We start from the raw sequence: 11,379 nt of genomic DNA on the forward strand, positions 1-11,379 counted from the left end.
AAATGTATATCGTTTTGTAATAATGGGGCCTTTCACGATGCTAGAGAACTTGTTTATATGGAGTTTGACAGTGGGCGGCTGAAATCATGTCAACGCTCCATACAAACCGACACACAAAACAAGACTGCGATTTTCAGCTTAGATTATTTCAGCCTCTAAGCTAGAATTGGCAGCCTCGAGTACCTGCTTGAAGAAATGTCAAAACAAGGTGATGTTTTAATTTATCCCAAGGTGAATTAAAGAGATCTGGTGGTTGAATCCAGAATCCAAGTGTATGTAGTCCAGGTGGTCTGATCCCACATAGTTTGACAGCTAATTTCTGAATCTAAAAAAGCACCATTTGACAGTTCGGGGGAAATGAATTTCAATAGGAACGAATTGTTTTTCGAAGATCAATGATGTTGTATCGAAACAAAAATGGAGATTAAGTCGTTCAGATTTGATTTAGCTTACAATTAGTGGTATTTTGCACGCTTTTGAAGAACTTTTAGTGAATAGAATGAACATTGTAAGAGTGTGTTGTGTATTCATCAAGTTACCAGAGAGCTTGTAAGAGCAAAAGCTTTCACCCGTCCTGTCAAAAAGTGACGTTCAAATTTGGTTATAAAAAACAGGCTATGAGACCACCTGGTCTACATGCACTTACGAAATTTGTATGCAGGGATTGACAGATGTCTCCCACAATGTCGCCCAGCAGAAGCGATAAAAATCAATCTTCTAAATACATACACCTTGGGAGAAGCCCACCTGTATATTATACCCACTTTGATAACTGCTCGAAAACTGCTATACAAGCTGACAGGCTGAAATTTCAGCCGACGATCTTAAAAAGGAAAAGGGCCAAATGTATTATAACCCAAACCGTCAGATGTCTGTGTCAGGAGAAAAATGATGAAAATTCCAAAGTCCGATTTTTTGTTTATTAAAACCGACTTAAAACATAAAATTAATTTCCGTTAATAAAGAACCTTTGCTAGGTTGAATCAGAAACAATCCTTTTATGCGCTTAGCACTTCTCTTATGGAAAGAAGTATTTGTTCGGGTTTTATTATCAAATTACTATCATATTCTTTGCGATAAGCTTCTCGTACAATAGCAAGAATTGCACAAAATGGATGAAAAAAACATCCAAACACATAGTCCGTTCTTTCAATAAAACATCCTTGAGACACAAAGCTACTATTTATTCAAAGAAATAAACACTACTGCTAAGCTTAGTAATTGGCTTTTCTTTTCAAAATAGCTTTTCCTACCTTGCTGTAGGCCCTTTTACATCACAAAGCAACTTTCCTCCAAACAGCGCCTCTCTCCATCTATCGCGCACAAACGGGCTCGTTAGGGCTTTATGCGGAACGACCGTGCGGACTATACTATCCCGATCAGGTTTATTTACGAGACATTACACCACGATCGGATAACACTTGGCTACCGAGGTCCGCTAAGGTCGACCAAGAAGCACAACCCATAAAAGCACAACGGGGTGGTGTAGAAAGGAAGAAGCTCCACGATACGGTCCAACGATTGCCACTTCCAACAGCCAAACCCCCCCCCCCCCCCGGGGCAGGTCGCCGGCCGGCTACCCGAATCTGGGCCATAAAACTCATTGCACCATTGTAGCGGAGAGGGGTCGGTCGCGAAACGATTCGAGTTAAAAAAAAAAAATCAGGCTACCAGATGACCGCCGAATATCGGCCCCATGTGATAACAATACCCGGCGCGGGCCCACTCGTTCGCTCGCTCGCCCATTCTGGCCCAATGGCCAGTGAGGCTTAACGTTAATCAGCATTACGTTGGCGTCTAATTGGAGCCTCGGAGTTTATATTTGCGGTTTGGCTCAAGTGTTGCTGCGCTCGGGCAATAATCGGGGTACCTACCCTTCAAATTGCGCCTCCTCCACCCGCCACAACACTATAAATGTGCGCTTCACCAAACACCGGCCGGCTCAGTACTTGCCCGGTTTGCCAATTTGTTCACCGAAAAAAAAGGGTTTTTTTGTTATAATTTCGGAAGCGCGCGACCGGGTGCAATAGAAACTTCATCGCATCCGGAGCACACCCCGAACCACCAACCACCGGACAAAACGCTGGGGTAGCAGCAAAACGCACGGAACCATCCTACACACACACACACACACGCCACAAATCAACAACACTTGCGAGCAGCAGCAGCGGCAGAAACAATCATCCGCGCGGAAAGTGTTAATTAAAAAGCCATGTGAACACGTCTGTTTTTCGCGGCTGGAATCGGTAACGGTTCAGTTTGCAGGAAGTTTTACACAACTTTATCCCCTTCGGAGTGGCAAAGGGGTTGCTGTGAAAGGGGAAGGTGGAGTGGTGGGGTATATACGGTGAAAGAGAGAGAGAATGTGGCGTGTGTGTGTGTGTGTGGGAAATTGGCACATGTTTTGTTTAGTGCTGGTACACAATTTATTTTCGCCGCTGTCCACCCCACGTTAGTCCACCACGCGCCATGTGCAATCAAACGCAGCGAAAGTTTAATTGTTTTAATGAAAATTCGAACCTATCATTCGCATTTTTCGCCAAACTTTTGATTGGTTTGGAGCGCACTCCGTTGTTGGGCCGGTTGGGTGTGGGTCGCGCCACAAACCTAATACACCAACCCGCTCCCTACCCCGCCGGGTGGAATTAATCCGTATAACTGATCATAAATTAATTGCCACGCTTCCACTAACCACTAACAACCTGTTATTGTTAACGGGCCAGTGATTTCCGAACAGGGTGGTAGATTTTGGTGGAAGTTTTCCTAAACAAAAACCCCCCCATAGCGACCATATTTTGGGTTGCTGGCTGCGTTGGTCAAGCGCAAGTCGTGCGTAAACTTTTGGACGACCGGTAAACTAACCTAACCAATCACACGCGTCGACGGTCTAGCGTCCTGCCTTATAATGCGTGCACCTGCGTGCGCTGATGAGGTGGCGGCGGTATGGGTTCTTACCTCAGCTATTTTCCAATTCCGATCCGATCCGGCCTCCGTCGGAGCGATCGGTCAAATTGGCCGTTGAACTTAATTGGCTCACATTTCGAACGCACTTTATGACCCTGGGCAACAGCAGCAGAAGAGACCGGGTCTCCGCCGGGTCCTAGGGTCGTTGTCGTTGTCGGGTGTGATTAGAGAGAGGAAACATAAGGGGGATTTATACTGTTTATGATTGTTTTTTCGGGGGGGGGGGGAGGGGGCGGTGTTTTTTGCAATATCGTGCGTTTCTTTGGTAACGGTCACTGAAGCTACATCAAGATAGGAAGTAAGGCAATCGGGATGGGTTGGGCAGACATAAGCAGGCGGCGATTAGAGCTCAAGCAGAAGTTTGGTTGACCTAGGCAGGTTTTGGGCCCAATTTGCTATGGGAAGGCGGTGCAAGATGTTAATTCTGCTGTTTTTTTGTTCTGAGTTTTGTTTGACGGCGGTGTGAATAATTTAACAAAAAATACCCCTTTCACATTTAAAAATGGAAATATCAGTCTATGTATGTATTGGTTATTTATGTAATTTTCATGTAGCACAACCGACAAACAACAAATATGTTTTCCAAGTTATTCTTTACACTAGATTAACCATATGAGTCATTTGGATTGGTTGAATAGATTTCAAGCGTTTCACTCGTTGCAGCTTTTAGATATTCTTTGTAAACAGAAATACAGTGCGAGCGATAACTACATGATTCTTTATGTTTTTGTTCAACAAGTTGTTTAATAATAATTTTAAATACATGAAAAAATATGTAAAAAATTTTCATTCCAAACAAGTTATACTAACATTTAATCTATTTCTACTTTAAAAGTACCGTCCACATATATAATTATGGTTCTAGCTGTACTTATCGATTTATCTCGATGAACGATATCGTTTTAGTATTACTTTGCATCGAAGTTTATACATTTATGATGCGTACCGTTGTCCACTTTAAAATCAATACCATCTGATTGCTCGTAGCACACGCACCGAGCGAAATCGCTTGATTTTCAATATCTATTTTTTGCATTGAAAAAAGCATTAAACGACGAACCCGCTCTTTTCAGCTGGCATGACTATTGCAAATTTCTCACGCTCAACCAACATCAAGCGCTGGTTTTCGCATAACATTCCACGCACCACGCATTCACCAGGACCGTATGCTCGTTGCTTTCAAAAATAACACATGCCCGGCTCCCCAATGCCGAGCCGCAGATAAATATTTTCACTGTATGACTTTTAACGAACCCCCCTGAGGTAGTACGGAGGAAGTGCCGGTAACGCCATCACGGTGGGAGTGGTGGCAGTTCACAACCGGCTACATGATTATTGCTCCTTTTGCCGCACGAAAATTCGTCATTTTGACATCAAAAACTCGCGCCCGCGGGAAGCTCATTCGTCGCCTATCATCACTCAATCAAATGGCATATATTTTCCTTTGCCCTCGAGACGCGCAAACAATTTCCTTCTCACATCCTTCCCAAGAGCTGTCTCACCCGCGAGCCTTCCAGGCCGTCAAGTGTTCACCACAACAGGAGGTGCAAGGAGTGGTTTTTTATTCGGAACACTACCGCGAAGTCATTCACATCATCATCATCAGTCATACAGTCGTTCTGATGGTCCTTTGGGAAATGTGGGAGGAGGCGGGGTTGATGATCGTTCTCGTTCCGTTTACGGTTAATATCGCCGGTGAAATTCGTTCCTCAAGGGTGTTTCCTTCATTTGTGTGTTTATGTGTTTCCTTTCACTACACCGGAAAACAGCGAGTTTGTGGTTTATGACGAGAAATGAGTAATGAAAAATAGACAAAATGTTATTTTTTTGCTTTCTATTTTGTATTTTAAAGCTCTTAAACGTCAAACAATGCCATTCTTCGTACGAAAATGAATAAAACTGTAACTAAATCATCATCCATCATCTTTTATAAAAGCAACGATGGAAGGTTTTATCTCAACCATGTTACTTTTGCAGCTTATTGAATGATGTCATTGCACTGGTAATTGATTTTGAACAGGTTGTTCCTCCTCCCTAATATCCATCAATAATGCCATTAAAAGGCTGCAATGAACCCTTAGCAGTTGCAAATTGAACCGTTCTCAATCGGAAGAAAACCGCAATGCACTGATGCGCTACGCCACCTCCATCACATCACATTTATAAATGGCTACATTATTGCAAAACAGATCATAACTCCACAGCAAACAATAGCAAGTTCCATCGTAGTTGCTGCACTCGGAGGAAACGAATTTTGCCCCTTTTTTTTTTTTGTTCTGTTTTTTGCGCAACCCACTGTCATGTCGTGGTGGATAGAATTTTCTGTGTTTTATGCCATTCACCTGACATTACACGAAAACTCCCCGAAGACATTCGCGTGCGGCAAAGAATTTGACTACATCCCAGGTGATCGGTGCAGGGGTGCAGAGGTTGCAGGGGCCATTGGCAATTGAATCCATTGGTGTAGAAAATAAAGATGTCCTGCTTATCACAGGCCGGCAGTAGAATAACAGCAAGCACGCCGACACGCCACGAGGATGGGTTTTAAAGTTTGTAAAGCCGTACACGTTCCGCCCTTTGGCTTGTTTGGTGGTCGTATTCGAGTTTTTTTTGTGAGAGGGGGGTGAAACCACAAAAGTTGCTCCAAAAACTTTCGAGCCGTCCGTAGGTTGGTGGGTTTCTGCCAGCTATGGAGTAGATTGTCAGGTAGACAAGTCATGCCATATCCTTTCTCCTCGCAATTTCCGAGGGTGCGTGTGTGTGTGTGGGAAAGAGCATGGCTAATAATTTTGCGCAAAACTTTTGGCCCAGAAAATGCAGCACACACACACACAGACATCCCGTAAAGTAATTTTGAGCAAATGGCTGGACGACTCCTCTGCATGCTGCCATTGTCACAACGGCTCCACCATCAAAACGGCTTCTGTCTGATTCAGGGGTGCCAGCCAGTTGGCAAAAGTTCATCGTTTGCGTATATACCGTTTGAGTCCTCGACCCCCTCTCTCTCTCTCCCTCTCTCCCGTTTCCCGTAGTATTTTTGACATTAACTGCCGTGTTCCCTCTGCATCATCTCACCTGAGCAAAAAGGCGGAAAGTTCGTTCCGTGCACGCCATCAGCCACAGCGCGGCATAATGCAGAACAGGTTGGCAGCAAACAAAACAGAGCAAAAAAAACGCAGAAAACGCTGCTACCAAACACAGGAATACAGGACTACCAACTAAGGCTATTATCGAGCGAAAGCTTCAAACGCGCTACAACACTCCGCATCATGATTATGATGTTCATGCTCATGCCGAACAGCCGAAAATGGCACTTTCCGGCCGGTTTATGGTGAACGGAGGGAGGGGGCGGGGGAATGGAAAGACCGTCTAAAACTATTATTTGTTACTACACTCGGCCTCAGTCAGGAAAACTTTAGCATGGTACCGCATCGTAGACTTGCAACCGTGTTCGAACTGAGCTTCTGCAGCAGCTGTATAAGAAAAAGCAGGTGGAAGTGGGGCAGATGAAAGGAAAATAGGCATGAAACATGTGACCAAACATTCCCAAAGACAGGGCCTGGTAACGGTGGAGGACTGCGCAGACAAGAAAGGAAGGGGGGAGTTTGTCTTCTAACGATCGGACCACCTTCCCCACACAGGGCACGTGGATAAAATCAACAGAGGCGAGAACCGTTCGGTGGAAACTTTCCAATACATGCGCGCACCGAGTAACAAACAAACCGCCCACCTGTCATCCTACTCGGAGGAGAAAATGTACACTCAGAATTCCATTTTTAAATATCAGCTCCCCTTCAAGTCACCGACTGAACGATCATATTCCAAACATACAGATACAGATACTAAGGTAAGGTAAGAAAAAACTGTTTCAAAATGCGCCGTGCTTCTCCACTGTCAGGGTAAAATTGCACCATTTTTGGTCACCGGTGTGACTAAATTAATATTGTTATGCAGCCATTCGCCTCTAGGGACCGTTGTCCGACACAGCACACAGAGGTAGAAAGACATAAAAATATCGCAACAAAAAAAAAAAAATTAAAGCACAACTAGCGCAAGTACGCTTCCCCGTGGCAAGCCGATGAAAAGACTGTATGCCTTTTATTAAAGCACCTAGCAAAATGGAGACCAAGATAACGAGAAACGACAGTATTCTGAGGAATTTACAACAAAGACACGGCCCCAACAACAACAACAACAACAACAACAGCAAAAAAGCACTGCAAGTGAGAGTACAGATAGCGACCACGGCTGACGGGCGAAGTTCGGCGAGTTTGTTATGGAGCTTTCATTTTCATTTTCATTTTCAAGCTCAACAGCTCTCGAGACGTTCTTGCTTGCTTGCCACCACGGCTCTAGCTGCCACTTTTCACTGCTAACGTTTCCATTACGATTATCATCGTCGCATAATGCCTGGAAGGAAGTGGAAGGAGCACCGTAGCACCGAGGCAATCTTGTAACATTCTCACCGATGGGGCCGTGCACACTCCAACGCCAGCTCGATAGGCGTATCATCATCGTGCCTTGCGATCATCGTGGAAGTTTCGTTTCTTTACCTTCTTGTGCCATAATCGAGCACACTCGTTAGATTTAATTTGTACGACCTGCTCAACATCAGCCGTGCTTTGGTCCCTGATGTAAAATAAAACCCAGAACTTTCACTCATGACTGGAAACTTCTTCTTACGCGTGACTAAAGAAACTGAAGTGGCTTAGCACTGCTAAAAAAGGGCTGCTGCAAAGCTTTACGTTTTCAAAGAAACATACACTTACACACTTTTGCTTACGGGTTTTAATAAAAAAATCAAGAGCATCATTACGCTTGTTGAAGGTTGAAAACCGGACGAGATCATTCCTTGTCAGAGTGACTCGTCAGTGTGTCTTTGTTACGACCTAAAATCTGGAAGGGCGCGGACTTTCCCCCCATTTCCATGCGATGATGAACTTTCAATCTTAATCTGCACGGTCGGCTTTCATCCATCTGGCTTTTCCCATTCCCCACGAGGATAGGCAAAACGGTTCCCAAAATAGGTAAACACGCACCACTGTATGCTAATTTCCCTTTATCTCGTCCTATATCAAAGTCGTCCTCCTAGCGCGCTATTTGGCAATTGGGAAATTCATCCGCATTACGTATGTGTCGTCGAATGTGTCGTGTGAAAAAGCTTCCCAAATCAAGGATGAAAGGATCTTCATTTCGGTCCTGAAATGCCGCCACCCCGAATTTGGGACAGGCTGCACGGCAAAATCTCCTAACTCCCATGACTTTTCGTTTGATTCTTCACGACATTTCAAAAGTGTGTCGGAGTGAGGCCTGGCTAAATACATTAAATATTCAACCTGCCCACAGCCCCCCCCCCCCCCCCGTGTCATTTAGCATGTCTTTAGAGCTCATCAAAATTGGAATAATGCTGGGAAGGGGGGATGGGTTTTTGCAAACATTTTACTCCTGTTTGAGGTTAATGATATTGGACAGTTGAAGTTTCTCAGAAGTCTGCCCGAATTGATGAATATTTACTAGCATTCCGGAAGGAAGGAGACATCTTTCACTTAATTATTGAATGACCTGCGAGACACGTTTGAGTTTTGATCCGTAGCATTTACAGCGGATTACGTCCAGGATTATCAGGACGCTAACTAACCAATGCGTCCTGCTGCCAACCAAAGCCCGATTAATCGACGCAAGTGGCATTCGTTAAATTGCTAATGGCACTTGTGATTCCTTGACACATCTAGTTGCAAGTTTGACTTGATTGTCTTGAAAAGTGTCTTGATTGTGTCTATTCTGAAGGCTGTACTGTCTTAATTGCTGATCAAACACACTCTGCTACTACTTTCCTGGAGATATTGTGGAGATATTAATCCATTGTACCAGTGTTCTTAAAAGCTTGGACGTTTCGATGAATTTTGAAATATTCTTAAAAAATTCGCAAAGATACACTCGATTACAGCACCACGAAACTTAAACATACGACGCAAGCCGTCACTACCATCGTCCCAACTGACTTGCTCTTCAAACATGCGCAATATTCCTAAAACTAAGACACGCAATAGATAGAGCCATGACCAACCCACCGTCAGGTTTGGGGGCCATTCTTCAGATGTTTAGAGGAAGGGATGAAGCGTTAGGCGGTAGCGCTACTACGACGGAAGCTGAGAGTGGAAGAATCAGTACTATTTGGTTACAGCAGAACGGGCGAGCACAATCTAACCCTTGTGTGTGTGTGTGTACTACCGCCACAAAAAAGGGGGACAACGGTGGTCCGAATAAGCAAAGAAGTCGAGTAAACCAAGACAAAGCGACACGAAAGATAGTGAGTGGGGTGCAAACCAAGTAAAAAAAGATTGCCAAATTTTGTGCGTCCATTTGAGAGTGTGTGTGCGTTCTGTTCTGTTGGTTGCTGATTTTTTTTTTGCTTCTACCGCTTTTAAAGACCACAATTCGCAAATGGAAGCTTCAGAAGCGTGAGCGCTCGCAAAAAAAAACAACACGTTGGCGGCTTGGAAGCGGGACGGATCCAGGGTCCAGCCCAGAAGATGTTGCCGAAAAGAAGGGTGGCGCGCAACAACGCCAGGCAGGCCACCGGCAGGGCAAAGTGTTGCAAAGAACTAGAAACTTCCTTCGTGCCAAGGTCACATTCGCTAAACTTTGCGCGAACTGGCCTCATCGCGCGCGCGCGCGCGCGCGAGCACTCGCATTCGCTCGCTCGTTCTCTCTCCCATAAACCTCCGTACCTGCTGCACGGGGCACTTCGGCTGCCAGCGCCTCCCGCTGCCACTCGAATGAATGCGTAAAATTCGCATAAATACATACGCAAACCGCGAAACGGTGCGCGCGTATGTGTTTTAGACCCCTTACCCTGCCGCACCCACCGGCCTGTCTAAGCTTCTGCGCTTGGCGGACAGTCGAAGGGGTGGTGGTGGTGGCACAGTGTAGTTTGCAAGGGTGAGCGGAAAATTTGGAACGCGGGCTGAACGGCAGGGCCACAACAATTCGGCTCTTTGTGCTGGTTGGAGAGTCCGTGTGTGTGTGTGTGTGTGTAAGCACGCGCCCGCATGTGTGTGTGTGTGTGTGTGTGTTTAAAGACACATTGGCGGGCCTTCTGGTTCTTGGAGGGCGGCGGTACGTGGTGTACGGAGAGTGCGGCGAGGGGTAACGCATAACCTTTTGGCTGTCTATTTCGCGATGTTCGGTCCCGCACGGCGACGACCGTGGCCGCGGACGACGGTGGTAGCGGGGTCTTTAGATTAGGCGATATGCGTCGGAACATACGGCGAATGACATCAGCCGAAGCCGTGGCCGGATTGGAATGGCCTGGGTGTGTGTTTGTGTTTGGTGAACGATTCTGAACTTTTGAATGTCTTTAGAATTTTTGGACAATTTTGATACGCTTTATGGGCCTCAATAATCCCTTTAGAAAGGAGAGAAAGGAGATGCGCTCTAGAGAGATTATTTCATCAAATGTCAATTTTTTGACACATTCCAAGAGAACGTTTTTGGGTCTGGTGTCTCATAATTTGAGTACCTGTACCAGCTTACAAGTTAACCCATATTATGGGCATGGTGTGGCGACTTAAACTGCGTTTTCATTAAGAGTGAAGGTCATTCCAGAGTGCAAATTGAGTTCTAGTTTCCTGTAATATGATCTAATACTATCTATCCGGTCTTTAAGTTGCATTTGAATTTTGGCTACCAAAGTGCCGTATTCTACATAATTGAATGATAGTTCTCAGTTATATGTTAATCTTCTGTCAAGGCTATATTCAAACCCTTGGTTTCTTCAATAGTTCAATGCATTAAGTTAGTTTTGACAAGATATATTCCTAAGCTTTAGATTCCCTTGAAGTTCACCTAATGGAGCAGTCTCCAGTGAGTTCAACGACAGCTTATCAACGTCTGAAGGCATTTTGTCACCTATCTCACCTAAGAACTCCAAAACCCATGTCATCAGGTTGTCTTATTTGCAAATTGTTATAATGTTAATACCTGGACGCCTATCTCAAGAAGATCCTGTTACTGAAGAATTGATCTTGAAATGGAAATTGGAATGATGTTTTGGAATTTTGAAACAACATCTTCAAAGAAACATTACTTCTGATTCGTCCAAATCAGTGTTACGCTTCCTCTTTTTTTACCATCGTAATGACTCACAAAAAGACATTTTGGAGCTTCATACACATTTTGATGCACACCACAGCTTGCTTGAACCTGAAGAACTATTTTTGGCTTAAACCATGAAGTTTAGAACCCTCTCCGCTCAATATTTCTCTTTCAGACCTTCCCCTTTGTAACTGCTCAGCTTCAGCTTTAGGGGTTATTGATCTCGTTACAGGTTCCTTCCCCCCCCCCCTCTTCGTCCGCAGCCACGCATGATCGGTTTGATTATTCCAATTGCTGCTGGAGGCCACCCAACGCCAC

General features: G+C 44.9%; 1 long non-coding RNA gene across 2 annotated transcripts in view; it reads right to left on the reverse strand.

Annotated features, from left to right (window-relative positions):
* The window catches only part of LOC121599029, a 77,632-nt gene that overhangs the window by 61,310 nt on the left and 4,943 nt on the right, over positions 1–11,379 (reverse strand). The window lies entirely within an intron of this gene.

Source organism: Anopheles merus, chromosome 3L (genome assembly GCF_017562075.2).
Source record: "Anopheles merus strain MAF chromosome 3L, AmerM5.1, whole genome shotgun sequence".
NCBI classification, from domain to species: Eukaryota; Metazoa; Arthropoda; class Insecta; order Diptera; family Culicidae; genus Anopheles; species Anopheles merus.